The sequence below is a fragment of the Psammomys obesus genome, unplaced genomic scaffold, assembly GCF_907164565.1.
Source record: "Psammomys obesus unplaced genomic scaffold, mPsaObe1.curated_primary_1811, whole genome shotgun sequence".
NCBI lineage: Eukaryota > Metazoa > Chordata > Mammalia > Rodentia > Muridae > Psammomys > Psammomys obesus.
Window position 1 is genome coordinate 11,436,641 of NW_026596088.1, and position 18,157 is coordinate 11,454,797.

Sequence of the window (18,157 nt, forward strand, 5' to 3'; positions counted from 1 at the left end):
CTTCCTGTGTTTATGACCCAAGTGCTTTTGTAATGTCTAACAAACAGTTATACCTTTTGTGTAAAACTGTGAGGCAGGTTCTTTTTGGCGCAGCATAAAGGTCTCCCCCCCCCCCTTTTAACTTTCCATTTGTCATCTGCATGATTAATTTTTCTGTCCTACTTTATAAATTGATTAGCTTGAGCTGGGCAGGTAGACTGCTGTCGTGCTAAGGGTTAACCAGAAGAGAATTACAAATGAACTATCTAGAAAGTTGATTATTAATCCAGCTAGAGAAGAAATATCCTTTTACTTAGCAAGAATGAGTATCCGAAGAGTGGATAATATTGTTCAGGCGGTGGGGTGGAATGGCAGAGCTTGGTAAGTAAAACAAACTTGGAATTAACCTTTTATATTTATTTTTGAGCTAGTAGAATGCTATGTTACATCTAATATGAATTCACAAGCTGCTAGAACATTCTAAAATGTTCCAAATGTTCTTGTTGTTGAGATAGATCCCTGTACACTCTGTCGGGAGAAGGTCACGGAAAGTGTTTGCATGAGCGGATAAATATATTTAATTTTAAAAACACATGATTAGATTGGTGATTAAGAACAAGGAAGTACACATGGAGGAGTGATTATTAATATAATCGAAGTCCAAACCTCAAGTAACATAAACTGAAGAATCCTAGTGAAAACCTTACTTTCTTTTCTCTCTCTCTGCTTTTTTACCCACAAGAGCACATGCTGGACTCTTTGCTATTAAATATAATTTAAAGTATAACATTCACATAAAGATTCCTGAGATATTTTCCAGCTATCGAGGCAACAAAAACTGTCATAGGTTTTGATATTTTCAGGGTCCCAGGACTCATTTTCTTGCCATGTTTAATTTAAAGTCCTCTTCTAAAGATAGCTTTTATTGTATTTGTGAATTGAAAGGGAAGAGAAATGATAAGATCTGTGCTATTTGTACAACGAAAATTAAGTGAAAAGATAGGATTTTAATAATGTTCTTCCACCAAAGACTGCTCCTGTTGAAGAAATTTTGATGTCAATATTCAATTCTATAAGGTTGAAATCTTGCCCGATATTACAAAAGTAAGCCTTTAAAATATAATGTGGAGTATAATGAGTATTATAAAAATCTTGTGTAATAAATATGATGCTATTATTCTTATAAGTCAGTGACACTTTTCTCAAATTGCAGTTGTATCCAACAAATGAACACTTTTGAAAATGTTTTTAATGATAATAACACCACTTCAAATTAATATTTTATTAGTTAATGCTTAAATAAATGCAGATTTTCCCTTTAAATACTATGAAGTTCAAGTTGGAAGCATATGCTATGTATGTGCATGTATCTGTGAATGTATTTGAATGTAGATAAGTGTGTGTTCAGAGCACCAGAGCACCATGGGACCTCACATACTTAGCTCCTGTTTATTTTTCATGTCCTGGCCTATATTTAGGACTGGGAACAGCAGAGCATAGTAAATAAAATAATAAGATTATTAGTTCCATTTATGTAGTTCTTAGAACTAAGTGTATGTCTTAGCTCATTTAATCCTTACATTAGCTCGATGGTTCTTGGAAATCTTGAGGATTAAGGTATATGCTGAAACAAAAGTTAGGCTAATTAAGGATTCCTTAGCATCTGATATTAAAAGTCTACAGAGTCAAGGTTCAAGAACTAGAATGTGTAAGAGTGAAAATACATGAATTGGATATGCATGTCTTAAAACTCAAAGACATTGATATAAGACCCGAGAAGAAAAGGGGTAGGGAACTAACCACTCAATTCTTTGCGTCCATTAATTCTTTAACAAATGTTACTGTGGAATTTCAGTCATATAAATGAGATCAATTATATTGCACAGCATATTAAATATGTATACAGTTAGAAGTAAAATGTCACCACAAAGCTTAAGCGTTGATCAGTCTTGCACCCTTCTCTCTTTATGCCAGAGGTAACCACTTTCTTGAATTGATGTTTTGTTTCTTCTCTTTTCTTCCTTAACTTGATTAAATTTCATATTCATTGTGTAGTGGGAAGATTCTTACTTACCACTCTTTGGCTTCTTGGCTTCCCACAATACTCTGATTAAAATAAACAAGCCAGACCAAGCAACAACAACCCAGAGTCAAGGTTTTCTCTCCCACACAGAACCTGACTCTCTAGTCAGGCAGCAGCTCTTGCTTTTGTCCTCATCCTCTCTAATCCAGCTGCTGCACAAGTTTCCTGTTAGTTTTTTGTATCCTCCAACTTATTTCCTGCTGTGAGGTCTTCATAGAAGGCAGTCTTCTCCCAGAAGTGCATGTTTTTCCAGACAGCACAATTCTGACTCATCCTTCAGGTTTTTATTTCAGGTCATAGTTTTTTTTAATTTAACCTATTAATTTATTCATTCATTTTTTGTGGTAGATATGGGCCACTGGGTACCACAATGCACATCTGGAGGTCAGAGGACACTTTTTAGAATCCTGTCCATTCTGTAGGTTCCAGAAATGGATCTCAAGTTGTGGGTATGTGAGGCAAGTTCTTGGCATCTGAGCCAAGAACTAGCCCGGGTCCTCATTTCAAAGTAATTTCTTCAGAGAAACCTTTTCTGATCTTTCCAATTCAAATGCTGTTTGCCCACAAAAATCTTGCCTACCACCCCCTTTTATTTATCTCATAGCAGGTATTGCCATTTTAAATGATCTATTTATGGGTGTGTTTTGTTTTTGTTTTTGCTTAATATTGTCTCTTTACTTTGGAATAGTCTGTTACTGGATTTTTTCTTACATGTAGCATACATAGTTGTGCACATCATAGGCATTTAGTGAGCATCCGCTACTATCAGAGAGAGGAAAGTAGTGAACAAGGAAGAAGGAAAAGGGGAGACTGATATGAAGGAAGACAAGTCTCTGAAAATGAAGTCTGTAGTCTTGTTCTGCTTGGATATGCAGTGTAGACAGGATTCTGCATTTTGATGTCAGCAAAGAATGAACTGAGGAGGTGTTAGGGACATCTTTGGTTCTGCCTGGCTTTAGATTTCTCAGAGCTCTTTTTTAATTAAATTTTTATTTTTATTTATATTAATTACAGTTTATTCACTTTGTATCCCAGCTGTTGCCCCTCCCTCATTCCCTCCCAGCCCCCCCCACCCTCTCTCCCTCATCTCCTCCTAGGCCCCTCTCCAAGTCCACTGATAGGAGAGGCTCAGAGCTCTTTTATACAGACATAGGAGCCCAGCTTCCACATTACAGATTTATAGGGTAGCCCAGTGACTATGATCCTATTATAGAAGTGCTCTATAGGACTCCTAAAATCTGGGGGAACTAAAGACTCAGTGAGGAAATAAAAAGCCTTGAGGCCACTTGTAGGAGTTTTAAAGCAGGTGACTAGAATTGCAGAATCCATGGTGGGGACAATTGTCATGATACTGTTACACAGCTTTGATTGTTTTTCAGGAGAATAGTAGGTCATTTTCTTTTCAGGACTAAAGAAAATGAAGTCTAACAGGTAGGTGGGACTTATCAAATGTCAGAATAGACTTACATTCTATTCTAAGTAAACCTTTGCTGACATTTATAATTAAGGTCCAAGGCTAGGACCTTAATTATAATATTTTTGTTGGTGGTGGTGGTAGAAAAAAAAGGAGAATTAGTCCGTGTTTTTAAGTAAAGTTTTTACATACCATTTTATATAATTAAAATTGTATTCTATTTACTATTTACTTATTATTTTTCCTTTATTTAAAAATAGATTTTTAATACAATATATTCTGATTATGTTTTCTCTTCTCCCAACTCCTCTGAGAGCTTCCCCTTACTATTATTATTTACTTATTTGGTGTGTATGCTTATGCCACCACAAGCACTTGGAGGTCAGAAGATGACTTCTGGGCATTGGTTCTTGCCTTCCATCCTGGGTTCCCTGGGATCTTTCTTGCTTAGGTTGTCAGGCATGGCAGCAAGCTCCTTTATCTACACAGCCATCTCACCAGCCCATCTTATACAGTTCTTGGGGGGACCCTGTGAAGGCTTTTTCTGTCATTGTTTTGCAAGAACTCAAGGAGAAGCTAAGACTAAACTTACTTTAAAGAAATTCCTAGATACAGCTTTCTAGGCAAAATGAAAATTCCCTTACCCCTGATTCCTCCTGAAGGCTTAAATTAATGGATGTGTTTAGTGGCCTTGGTAGATGAAGTTTACATGTTGTCTTGACTTGAAATTGTCTTTTTCTTTTCTCAAAATGCAAAGTGGTTAGCAATTTCCAACAAATGGAACCAATTGTCTAGATGTTTACAATCAATAAAGATACACGACTGAGCTTATTATATGTTAAGGATTATTGAATGAACTCTAATGGTCGCTGTCCTTGCCTGATATTTTAGAGCTCCAAAATAAGGCACAAGTGTGACTGGAAACGAATGAAACAGTGAAACCATGCAATAGCAGAAGATGCAGGCCTCTTGGGTGCGCACTTAATTGTTCAGAGGAAGCTACCCATTTGGATTATTTTAAAGAGGAAGTGAAGGGTGAAAGTGTTTATGCCATATATATACCATGGGCATACAAGTGACTAGTAGCAAGTGGAGGGCTTTTTTTTTTTTTTTAAGATGAATTCCAAAAGGTATTGGTAATGATTACCCAAGAAAGCTGTCATAAATTAAGAAGGCCAAACTTCTGTGTTTCAGTTGGACAAAGGGTGAGGAGAAATGTCTGCTCATGCTTGTTTTGGGTAGGTGGCAGAAGCTTCCTGAAGTTAAAAGAACCAGGCATACTAACTCTCAAGAAAGAATTTAAGAGAAATTAAGAGCCTGTGTGGGCCTGGTGGTTCAGACCTGTAACCCCAGCTACTCCAGAGGCTGTAGCAAGAGCCTATGTTCCAGGACTTCCTGGGCTACTGAATGAATTTGAGGCTAGCTTAGGTAAACTTAGTGAGACTGCTGCAAAATAAAAGTAGAGAAGAGGGTTGTGGATGTAGCTCAGTGGAAAAGACCTTGCCCAGCAGACATGCCTAGCATAAATGAAGTCAGGCTCAGTCCTTAGTCCACAGAGAGAGGAAATGGGATTACAGTACCTAGACAGCAAGGTTGTGGCTCGATGAGTAGTAGTTTATACCATAGTGCACCAGAGAGTGAGGCCCAGTGAGCCATAGTCATACCATGCAGAAGGGTGTTTGTAAATTATAGTTGCTGAAATAGAGTGGGCTTCCTTGCTGAGGTAGTGAAGACCTTGCCTTTAGGAGGAGATTGATTAAAGTACTCAGCTCTATCAAATGATTTCGGTGTCAATTCTTAGAAAAAGCTCTCTCCTGTGAGTCTCTTAGCTCCAAAGGAGAATGACTTGACTTAAGGGACTCACATTTATGTATTCCTCTACTATGTGAGCTTCATGAAGCCCAAGTTTGCCTTCTGGGTTGTTCAAACTAGGAATAAAAATGTGGTGTATATGTTTACGTGTAGTTAGGCAGGTAATATCTGTCGTTAGCCCAAGTGAGGATTTTAGACTTCAGCAGTGGGGCTGGAGAGACAGCTCAGTGGTTAAGAGCACTGTCTGCTCTTTCAGAGGTCCTGAGTTCAATTTCCAGCAACCCACATGGTAGCTCACAACCATCTATAATGTGATCTGATGCCCTCTTTAGACTTCATCAGCTGTCTCCAAACTACGAAAGTGTGAATTTCACGGAAGTGTGGTATGAAAAGAGTAAACAGGAAGGTAAGGATTTCATGTCTGGAGCTGCCAGCCATGAAGTGTAGCTCAGTAACAAAGATGCCAGGCTGGGAGCTCAGGCTTCATGAAAACAAACAAGAGTGTGTTTTAATCTGAATTAGCAAGAGGTGATTAAAAAACAGAGTCACTTATCACCTTTAAAGTCTCTATTTGTACAAGAAGATAAAGGATCACATTTTTAAGCACCTTACACTATTCTGTTATATCAATTTCCCCTCACTGAGGGATTATGGAGGGTGTTGGGGGAAGGGCTGGGAGAGAATAGAAATCTGTGTGTGTGGGCCCTTTCTGGGACAGGGGAGGCTCCCAGGAGCCACCTCTTGTATCCAGGTGGGACTTCTAGTGATGGGAGGGGGACACCAACCCAGCCATAAAACTCTCAATTCCAAATTTGCCCTGCCTGGAAGAGTAGGGATAAAGATGGAGCAGAGATTGATGGAATGACAAACCAATGACTGTCCTAACTTGAGACCTGTGCCATGGGAGAGCGCCAACCCAGTCACTGTTAATGATACTCTGCTATTCTTGCAGACGGGAGCCTAGCATAGGTATCCTCTGAGAGTCTCCCCCCAACAGCTGATGAAAATAGATGCGGAGACTCAAGCAAAATAAATATTAGGCTGAGGTCAGGGAGTATTGTTGAAGAATGGGAGGAAGGATTGAGGGAGCCAGAAGAGTCAGGGACACCATAAGAGGACCTATAGAGTAAACTAACCTGGTTAACTAACCTGAGCCCGTGGGGGTTCAAATAGGCTGACCCACCAACCAAAGAGCATGCATGGGCTGGACCTAGACCCCTACATATATGTAGCAGATTTGCAGCTTGGTCATCATGTGGGTCCCCTGACAATGGGAGTAGGCACTGTCTTTGACTCTGTTGCCTGCTACTGGATCCCTTTCCCCTAGTTGTGCTACCTTTTCTGGCCTCAGAGGGAAAGGATGCACTTAGTCCTGGTACCTTTTGGGGGCCTCCACTTCTTTGAGAAGAAGTAGAGAGGGGAATGCAGGGAGGGGGCCATGAGGATAGGACTGGGAGGTGAAAAGGGAGGGGGCTGGGATCAGGCTGTAAAGTGATTAAATAAATAAATAAATAAATGAGAAATTGAAAACATTTAAAAGTGAAACTAATCATAGCCCAGTGAGTTCTAACATAGATTAGAATATGACATTTCTGAAAGAATCATCAAACACTTTCCAAATGAATAATTATTGAGAAAAAGGAAGAAAAATTTCTTTAATGTCTCTTCTCAGTATAAATTCTGTTTTCCCTTCCAAGATTAACTACTTTCTCATAACTGCTATTTTCAATTTATTTTTTCCTCCAGACTTCTTTCTATATAATCATATACAATTATTTAGAAATATGCAGTTTTATTTGTGGGAAGATAACACTCCTCCTGTTAACAGGTATTGGTTTTATTTTTTACACATTCTTTTTTCATTTAAAATTATGGCTCAGAGTACTGTGTTGATTTACAGAGATCACCTCTTACTCTTCTGCATGATATTTTGTGTATATCTTTGCTACATCTCCTTCTCTGGCTTATTCTGCCTTCACCTATGTTTAACTTTTTCTCTCTCTGCAACCTGTCTCTGAATAACTGTCCCTGTAAAACTGCCTCTGAATTCTACAAACTGAACTCAACTCCACTGCATTGCCTTTCAACTCACTCAGTCAACCAAACTGAACAGAACTGACTAAAACTCAGAGATCTGCATGCCTCTGTCTTTTAAGTGCTAGGAGTACCACGGCTGGATCTAAGCTTTTCTCTACTTGAAACGTCTCTATACCAGGCTGGCCTTCAACTCAGAGATCTGCTTGCCTCTGTCTTCTAGGGTTAAAGGCATGTCTATTTTTTAGCTGGATCACACAGACCTAGGAGGTCTTTGGATGTAATCTCTTGCCAGAGCAGCCATGTTCTGAATTGAAATTCCTCTACAAGGTACCATTTTATTTTTCATTGAGAAGGTCTAAGATGTGCTTATCTATAGAGAGTGACTGGTAGTTAGAAAAGACCATTTGAGCCCACTGAAAATTGATTAGGAGAACTGGGAGATGGCTCAGTGAGTAAAGAGCTTGCTGTAAAACCATGAAGACCAGAGTTCAGATGCTGGATACCCATGTAAATGCCAGGTGAAGAGTGCATCTGAAACCCCAGCAGAGCTGAGTGTTAGGGGAGGAGTGGAGTGTGATGGGAGAAGGACAGAGTTAGGAAGATTCCTTGAGACTGACTGGCACTCAGTCTAGCAAAATTGGTAAGCTCCAGGTTCAATGAGAGACCATGTCTCAAAAATAGAGTCACAGAGAAAAACACCTGAGGAAAACTTCTAACCTTCATATATATAGGCATACATATATATAGGCATACATATATATAGGCATACACGTGCACACACACTTAACATTTATATACACACATACCAAACTCATATGTGAAAATTGATTACAAATAGTGAAGAACCTTGGGAAAAAAACCCACAAAAATCTATTTAAAGGATCTGGCAAGCCATTTAAAACAAAATCTTGAAAAAAAAAAAAAGAATAAGAAAGGCAACTGAGCAAGTTTGTCATTTTAAGATTTTACCTGTGAGGAGAGCCTCCAGTCTGTAGTTGCTGATAGAACCTAGAGAGAAAGTTTCTGAAGCTAGGACCTCAATGTACAAATTCAAGAAACCATTGAGTTCCAAGCAGTATAAATACAAAAAAAGCACATATATGCACATCATAGGTGATAGAAATAAGAAAAAAATTAAACTTGTTTTTTCATGATGGTGTATAGTTGTAACAAGTTCAACTGGGAGGTAAAGGGTAGGATCACCAGCTATAGCCCACGTTACATAGCTAGTTCCTGAGCTTATGATCTTCTTTAGACCAAAAACTGTACAGTTCATGAAGTAAATTAGTTGTATGAAATATAGCTTACCAGAAGTGATAAAAGATAAATCAGAAAATCTAAATAGTACTTTGTATGTAAAATAAATTTGAATGTTAATTAAAATTTGGGTGTGAAAGAAATTTGAATGTTAATTCAAGCTAAAAGATTCTTTGTACAAAGATAAGTTCAGGCCCAAATGGCTTCATTTGATAATTTCTATCAAATATTTAAGAAAAAAAAAACCTCACCAGCCTTATAAAAATATTTCAAAAAGTAGTGGGCATACTTTTTAATTCATCTTGCAATGCCAACTCTAATGGTTATTTTTTTTATTGAAAATTTTCATATAATATATTTTGATCATTTTTTTTCCTCAAGTACTCACAAATCTTTTCCATATGTTTGTGTTCTCTCTCAAACAAAAACAAAAAGTACCAATCAAAAAAAAAAGTACCAATCAAGTGAACAAGACAACAAAAATGCCCAAGAAAAACAAACAAACAAAAAAACCCCAAAGGGGGAAAAATTACCAAACCATCACAAAGGACAGTACACACACACAGTACAGGCACACACACACACATACGCACTCACACACACATACACACACACACACACACACACACACACACACACACACACACACACAGAGTTCATCTGCATTGGTCAACCGCTCATGAGCATGAGACTTGCTCTGAACTGTGGTTGATATACCAAGTGTCACTCCATGGATGAGACTAAATTTCTTTTTCCCAGAAGGTGTCAATGGCAAAGCGCTTCTTGGTTAGTGTTGGGACTTAATGTCCATTTCACTGTCTTTATTCTGGTGGTTTTGTTTGGCTCAAATTTGTGCAGGTCTTGTGTATACTGTGAACTCACATTATCTGTTGTGTCTGGAGGATATTCCTTGGAATCATTTACCATCTCTGGTCCTTAATCTTTCTACCCCTTCTTCCACTTAGATCCCAAGGCTTTAAGGGGAAGGATTTGATAAAGACATTCCATTAAGAGATGAATGTTCCAAGATCTCACACTGTCTGAATATTTTCTAGTTGTCAGTATGCTAATTACCATTGCCTGTAGGAAGAAGCTTCTTGGGTGAAGGTTGAATTTGTCATTGGGAATTGTTTTGTTGCTATGTTCATTTAGAAAAAAAATAATAGTAGGTTTTCATCTAGGAACCTATTTAGTCTCAGGTTCTTGGCCTCCTGAATTGTGTTAGGTATGGTATTATCTGTTTGAGTGGGCCTTACAAAAAGTGGTTGGTTACACCATAAAATTTGTACAACTCTTGCACCAGTGTATATTGTAGACAGACGGTTGTTGTCAGTCACAGGGTTTGCAGTTGGATGAGACTGATTACTTTTCTCCTCCGGCTGTGTAATCTTGAACCTTCCAGTACTATGAACATTAGTCAGTAAGGGAGAAACTAGTTGAGCACCAATTAAATTTCTCAATATTTGGTGCCATTGTAAGTGTTGTCTTCAGAAATAGGGCCTTACCATCAAGTTGTGGAGTGTAACCAATAGCATTGGTGATAACCTGTAATGTTGATAGGTCTATAGGACTTCTTTGGCCAACAATTCAACAAGATGTAACCTATTACTGCAATTGGGAATTTTATTTGGTAGCATATGCTGTAGATCTTGGTGGGGCATTGTCTCTACCACTGTACATTAACTCCATTTAAACTTTTTAATATATGTATATATTTTAGGGAGCTTCTAGAGTAGTAGGTTTCCACATGGCTTTTAGCAAGACCTTTTGTGTTAATTATCCTTCCCTGGGATGGATGGTTAATTTTTATTGTTTGTCAGCAAATCTGAACTGATAAACTCTAGGTTCAATAAGAGATTTTCCCTGAAAAAAGAAGTTGGAAAGCAATTGTGAAAATTGCTGTATAGCAATCATCTAGTCTGAGTCTCAAACTTGATAGGGAAGAAATGCATAACTTTTCCTTTGTGTGTGTGTGTGTGTTGAAGATTAAACCCAGGGCCTCACACATGGTAGGCAAGCACTACCCATGTGTCACAATTACAGATACCTGCAATTTTTAAAAGTAGTTCCATACTTAGGTTACACATCAACCAAGCAAATCAATTTTTGGAAATGAGATACAGGTTATCAATATTTTTTAAGATGCACCAACATTTAAAACAACGGAGTAGTGATGATCTAAGATACAAGACACTGCTTAATATGAGCACAGTGCCAGTAAGTGAGACCAAAAAGATAGCACACAATCAGACCACACATGGGACATAGATATACCAAGAGGTCCATGTACAGTAGATGATAGAGAGACAACAAAACTCTTAAAGCATGAGATTAACATACTTAGATATTGTTTTGGGAGCACACTGCAGGTGTTAAAAAAAATGTTCCCCCTCACCTGTTTCACCTGATCGCCCCCCCCCCCCCAAGAGTTCTCAGCTTGGAATCAGGAAAGGAAATTTTCATTTTGTATTTCTTACATTACAATAAAAGTTATTAAAGATGAACGGACTTAAAGATTTCTCCAATTCTCATTATTATGCCACTTCCTAAGTTAAAGGAAAATCCATATATATGAGGGCCAAATAAATAGTAATAGTAATAGTAATAATAATAATTAAGGAAAGCACATTTCCCCTTAAGAGCTGTCTACATACCAATACATGCAATCTTCCTATGAAGATGGCTTTGAAGTGAGGCCAGGAGCATGAGAATCACACTCAAGGATTTGAGCTGAAGAACAATGTGACTCCAGATACCACCGAGTTCTGAACACAGAAAAGCTGCCCAAGGCAACTCCACAGTTGCCAACATGAAGCTCTCCTCTGAGTTCCAATGTGTATTAGCTGGTGGGAGAGGAAGTGGGAAGGGAAAAAAAACTGTGAAAATTTAATTAAATAATGTTTTACATATTTTTCTCCTTTGGACTCAATTCAGTCACAAATGAAATAGCAGTTGCCTGGGATTTCCACAGCATTAATTAATTCAAACAAGAAAAAAATGAATCAGAATGAGAAACTTATTTATTATGCCCTTCTTTCCTTTAAGATCTCGAAACTCTCAGGGTCTCCTGTGATCACAGGAGTTTGCATTTCTAAGACTTGGGTATATCCAATTTAAAATGGATTAAAATATCCTCGCAGACATAATAGTAAGTAGAAGATATTTGTTTTCATTAATTTTTCTTTACCATTATTTTAATGGAAATGTTTTTAAGTGACAGAAATAGGACTTGAAAATAGTAACACTGCCAAGGATGGAGTACCTTCTAGATGGGTTGGATTCATCCTCTGTGCACTATAAAGTATGGATGTACCTGTGTTCAGAGGTGCTGTCCATCACTGTTAGTCCCTGGCCTAGAAAAAAATTATTTGTCCATGTCAGCTGAGTCAGCTAAAGCACCATATCCAGGATGTCAAATTTTAGGAAAAATATAAAAGAGTGAATTGAATATTAATTGGAATGGGACACACATATTCTAAATTCTAGTCTTAATTCTACCAGAGATCAGGCTCCAGTCTGATCTCTAATCTAATCTATACCAGCACTATAACAAGATGCTGGTAATATGTCCATATTTAAAATAATTGAGGTTTCACAGAGTCCCAGGACTTTGTGTCTTTTTATTATTTGGTTTTTCATTCTTCTTTAAGTAAGATCTCTGATTAATGAAGAAGCGGAAAATGATTTGTCCTTCCAGGAATGTTCATACTTTTTTTTTTCATAGAACTGTTTTCTGGTGTCTGCTGTGTGTCTCCGATGTGATCTCTGCTGGTTAGACAATTTGCCATGGCGTCTTTTCTGATAGTGAAGTTCTATTTTTTTATTTTCTCCTTCCTCTGTCATCTGTGCAATGTCAGTGATTGATGGCAACACCAAAATCTGTTAAAGCACTATGATTTCTTACAGAAGGTAAAGCACATTTCATTTATGATGATGCATCTTCAACTCTTTCCATTTATTCATATATTTTCTTCTTTCCCTGGGATTATTTAAACTTTTTTTTTAAACTCTCATAATCAAGGTGTGTCACAATTTTCTTATGCAAAGACAGAGACATTCACATATGCGCTATAATCTAAGCTCCATGATCATTTTGACAGCTTTTTTTTTTTTTTTTTTTTTAGCATTCTTTTCAAGTGAATTTGTTGAATAACTTTTCTTTGTTGTTGAATAACAGATTTTTCCTTTTTTCTTTTTTAATTTTACTCACACTTTGATTAACCTTTGTTCTTGTAGGGACAGTGCAGGTTATGTGAAAAGGCTTTAACAGGCAGCGAGTAATCTCTCTGTCATGTATGCGTATGCTCCTTGATTTCCTAGGCTTCCTCTTTGAGAATCAGCTCTATTTTTTTTTTTAAATAGTTTAACTATGCATGCTGATTTCCAAAGCAGTAAATAAAAAAAGTTAGTAAACACAGGAAGTTAGCGAAGGTAATTGCAATGATCTACAACTCCAGTATTAAATATATCTCCTTGCTGGGTTAGATGGCTCAGCAGGTAAGAGCTGCACAAGCTTGAGCAGTGGGGTCTGCCTCCTAGAGCCCACACTGCCAACAGAGTTCCAGCGCCTGGAAACTGGTTCAGGCGTGCACTGTGTTCTGGGGCATGCGTGGCAGGGCACACTTGCATACACAACAACAGCAGAACATAACATTTAAAGAGGAGCGGCCCTGTTACTGTTCTGTGTGATGTGTGTACAGCTGATGTCATATCATGGTTTTATCTTCTGGCTTTCCAGTTTCATTTCTAGCTAGCTTGTCACAATGGCTCAGAGTGGTCACCGTGAACATCCAGTCCTGAGCTGTCCCCTGAGCTGAGGAGGGTCTGCTGACTTCTCACCTCTGTACTGAGTGGCCACAGCTACTGTGCTTGCTGAACTTCAGTATCTGCATTTGAGTTTCCTGTATTTACCTTGGTTTCCAGACTCAAAGTTGTTATTTTTCTTCAGTTATTATTTTTGCTTTTAGTAAGATCCTATACTCTAAGCTGCTCCTTACATTAGGCTGTGAAATGCCAAATTAGATAAACAGGGAAAATAGCACTAAATGAGCGTCTTCCATTGCCAAACACTGACATAACTGCTTGTACTGGAATTTTACCATTTATTTTTCAATACTTAAAAGTTTTATTTTTACTATTATTAATTATGTGTAAAGGTTTGCACATGGATATATGTATGTGAATGCAGGTGCCTGCAGAGGCCAGAAGCATCAGATCTTCCAGCCCCTGGAACCAGAGTTACAGACAAAGTGTGAGCCACCTGACATGGATGCTGGGAATTGAACTATTATCTTCTGGGAAAACAACAGGTGCTCTTAACTCCTGAGTCATACCTCTGCAGCCCTATTTTTTCAGTTCTTAAACATTTACTCCTTTTTCTTCAAGTAGCAAAGTAGCAGAACTAAGCACTCAGCATATGTCGGGCCTGTGCTGAGAACCTTATATATGTCCATTGTACTTTTCCCTGCAATATTCCCCAGGCTGTACCATTTGTGCATTGTAAAGATAACAATTCAGAGACTCAGACAAGTCTCTGTGAGAAGCAGAATTTGAACCCAGGTGTGGTTCTCAAGCAATTAGAAAGAATACAGTGACATTTAAGTAGAATAAGTAGATTCTGAACCGAGAGGACTCTCCTGTATGAAGAGAAATAAGCTCTAACGTGCCCTTAAAGTATTTTTTTGGGGGGTGGGTTCTGCGTCTGTTCTGATTCTCACCATCACTACAGTGTTACTGCTTGCACGGTGTAAAAGGGTGTGGAAGGGTCTAAAAAGTTTGGTGTTCAGGACAAACAGATCCTGAAAGGACCTTCAAAGCCAGGAATGGGGTAGACCTTCTTCTTATGCAGTGGGATGTTTCGTAGGACTTGCAGAGTCCCTCATGCACCCTTTATTATGTTTCTTAGATCAGAGCAAATAATTCACAATTTGTGAAGAAGCAGATAATCTCTAACAGCATGGCACCAATCCTAACGACTACACTACTCAGTTTAGCAGATGTTAACCTCTTTGCATCTAAATGAGACAGGGCTCAGAGCATGCTCTGAAAAGCATGCTCCAGAAAGGTTCAAATCCTGACTCACTGTGTGTGTATGCTCAGGCAAGTTCATTCATGGCTCAGAGCATGCTCTGAAAAGCATGCTCCAGAAAGGTTCAAATCCTAACTCACTGTGGGTGTATGCCCAGGCAAGTTCATTCATGTATCTGGTTTCTCTAATAAATGAGTAATAGTGATAGTGGCAATACACCTGCTCATAGGACCTACTCTTACATGATTTATTTTTAGAACCAAAGAAGTTAATATATGTAAAAGAATTACCATAAAAATTTTTTAAAAAGTGAGTTACAAATATTAGCTATTAGGATTCTAATTTGAATTTTAAACCATTTTTGAAAACTCAATCCTTGTGAAAACTATTAATAGTCTTTGAAAAGCAGAAGCCTTCACTGATCAACCTATTTCATTTTTTAATCTCATAAACTAATGCCATTGCTCATTATTTCTGTTTTTTCTTTTCTGAAAGTCTACTCTCAGTTACCTCACAGTGAACTCTAATTGCTTTTTGGGTCTATTTCTGGACTTAAACACAGAACACTCTAACGTTACAAGCTTTTGTTTAGAGAGGACCCAGGCTCCAGGTGGAGGGGCACAAACAGCATCGCCTCACCTTGGGATACTATATCCTACATGGTGTGAGCATCTCCTGTGCTGTTCCAAAATGTGAGTTTCCACTGGGTAAATTGGGGCAGTGCAGCCCTGTTCAGCGGCTGACTTGAGTGTTGAGCCAGCATCCCTTGTTCATCTCCAATTTACTATTGGAAGAAAGTGGCAAAGAGCACTGAACTACTCCCTCCTCTGTGGTGTGCATGTGCAGAATGAAGATAAAAGCTATGTTTCCTTCGTGGAAGGGTGTGGAGGTAGACAGTAATTTCAAATAGAAATAATGATGCTTTCAATTGCAATTGAAGCTTCCAATGAAGACACTGTGGCCACCAGAGGAAGAAGGAAAGAAGTTCACTCCTGAAAGAGGTACTGGAGTCAACATTTAGACTATGTTGTATGTACAGGTGTCTGGGATGCTGCTGTTAATGGTGACGTGACTGACAGAGATACTGTCTGCATGTTTCAATGATAGCTCAGACAGGAGCAGCCTGAGGTATCCAGGACACCTGCAGTTAGCAGAGTAAAAATCAAATGTTTTGATAGAAAAAGAATTTTGCTTCTGTTACTTCTCTTTCTACTTTTGGTCTGTTACTTCTCTGTAATACCAATTAATTGTGTGAGAGTTGGCTTATTAGCATAGTGATTTATCATATTTGGCTAATAACATTGATGTAAAGGAAAAGTTACTAGGCTCTGATGAACATGTATAGTACTATTTATTACCTGAACCAATGCCCCCTTCCTTGCCATGAACCAGTCTTCATTCTCACTGTCACATTTGGGTGGTGTTTAAACATTTATTTTTAGGATTTGGCATACTGTGTATGTCTATGAGTCTGCCTGTTTGCATTTGTGTGGACCTGTGTGAGTGTATGTTTGGACTGGGGAAGGGTGGAGAGAAAGTGAAATTTTAAGAGGAAAGAAAGTCCGTGATATTTGATGCAGAAGACTGGAAATTTAAATAGAAAAATGAAAGGTTTTGAATGTTTTTTCTCTTAGTTAGAAAAATGAAGCTGACTGTATGATACACATTTCCACAAAGAGTATTTATGAATATAATGTGGAAATTATAAGAGCAAGAAAACTTTCTAGAAATAGCAGAAAAAAGATATGATTGAAAGAAATGAGGCAGAGGTGAAGAAAACACTTTTGGACATAATATGAAGTGAAGTTTTAACAGAAAATACTGGGTCATTTATAGATTACAACACTTTTAATTTTGTCATGTTACAAAGTGTTGATGCTGATAAAGAATTTGTTGATGTCATATCAGTTTCTCCACGTGGAGTAGTGTTCCAGGGTGATTAGTTCGGCTTGGGGCTGACAGCCAGAGGATAGAAACTGAGTGTCTGGTTTTCTGAAATAGAAGAGAGTTGCCATTGCTGAACCTTCTCTCTCTGTAGGAGAAATCCTGACTACCAAGGGTGGGAGCTCTGTTCCCTTTCTTCACTTCTTTCAAAAAGTTTTTCATGCTTTTTGCCATAATGAACATCTCATATGTGGTCAGTTAAATTAACGGCACTCTCAAGGTGCTCCAGGGTCTAAAGTAGCCTGCTATAGACAAATATGTGCAATTAATTTAAAAGCAGAGCCATCTAATGTGTTACCTTCTCCTTTAAGGCAAGGACCTAACACCCAGAGGACCTCTCTGGTGTTCAGGAAAGCATGCTTAGGGGTCAGGCCAGGACTTAAAAAGCAAGGCCTCCCTGCCAAACAACTGACCCTGGCTTAGGTTTGCTTTTTGTCTCCATGTACAGTGACCTTTTGTCAGCACAACTTGTCGTCTGTTGCACCATCGTGCAGTAGCTTTACTTGTCTCTCTGCCCTGCTGCAGGCAGTTGACACGGGTGAGGGTGGTTGGCTTGGATGACTTTATGCCTCTCTCAGCTTGTTGTGGTCTGTGTAAGAGGTGTGTGCTGCACTTTAAGTGCAGTTTTGGAGTTTTCTTTACCATACAGAGTACTGTGCCTCACTCTGATACTCGCATGCACACTTTGTTACCGTGGCTCTTGTTCCCCAACAGCATGCACCCATGCATTTCTGAGCTTTGCTCTGCTTAGCTTAGAAGAACATTGTTCTGTGGTATCAGTTTGGTAATAAGTCAGTATAATATTTAGTTTTTATTAGTAAGCATAATTATGGGCTTTTAAAAGTTAGTAGACTAGATTTGAAGAAAAGGATAAAATATAGTCTTTTTCATTGATTTGTTTTCCACTTTAAAGTGTTCCATGATTAGTAGAGAAAAATCAGCAAATATAAAAAGGAAATAAAAATGAGAAAACTTCTAGAGTGATGTTGAGAAATAGTGCAATGTTTAATAGACTATGTTTTAGAAGATTTTATACTTAGGTGTTCATATTTGTAGAAGAAAGTGAAATACTATTGAATGTTGCTATTTTTTGTTTCTTCAGTTTGAAAAAATTAAAAAAAAACATTGTTATGTGCAGTTACTGTTGAAAGAATTAGAAAATATAGTAAAAATGGAAACAGTTTTGAAATTTTATGTTAACTACTCAAAGATGTTAATGGTTACTATGCTTTAGTTCTTTCTCTTGCAATTTTTTTAAAATATTTTTTTTTTAATATTACCGTGGTCACGGCAACTTTTCTTTCTTTTAATTTCATTTTTAGTTTTTTGAGACAGGGTTTCTTTGTGTAACTCCTGGCTGCCCCGGGCCTCAGAGGTCTTACCTGCTTCTGCCTCCTGAGTGCTGGAATTAAAGTTGTATGTGACATCACCACCTAGCTCCCCTTGCAAAATGTACATTACAAAATTCATATAGCTTTGTCTTTAGGCCACATGAGTGCATTGACGCTATTTCATAATCACCCATCCATGTTTCTTTGTAGTTACATTACTTTCTAATTTATTTATTTATTTATTTATTTATTTATTTATTTATTTATTTATT

General features: G+C 38.0%; 1 protein-coding gene across 6 annotated transcripts in view; it reads left to right on the forward strand.

Annotated features, from left to right (window-relative positions):
* Window positions 1-286: 286 nt before the first annotated feature.
* The window catches only part of Sox6 (SRY-box transcription factor 6), a 379,352-nt gene continuing 361,481 nt past the window's right edge, over window positions 287-18,157 (forward strand). For all 6 annotated transcript variants that reach the window (XM_055627453.1, XM_055627455.1, XM_055627457.1 and 3 more), the window contains exon 1: window positions 287-360. The gene's annotated coding sequence lies outside the window, so the exon portion shown is untranslated. The remainder of the gene's footprint in view (window positions 361-18,157) is intronic.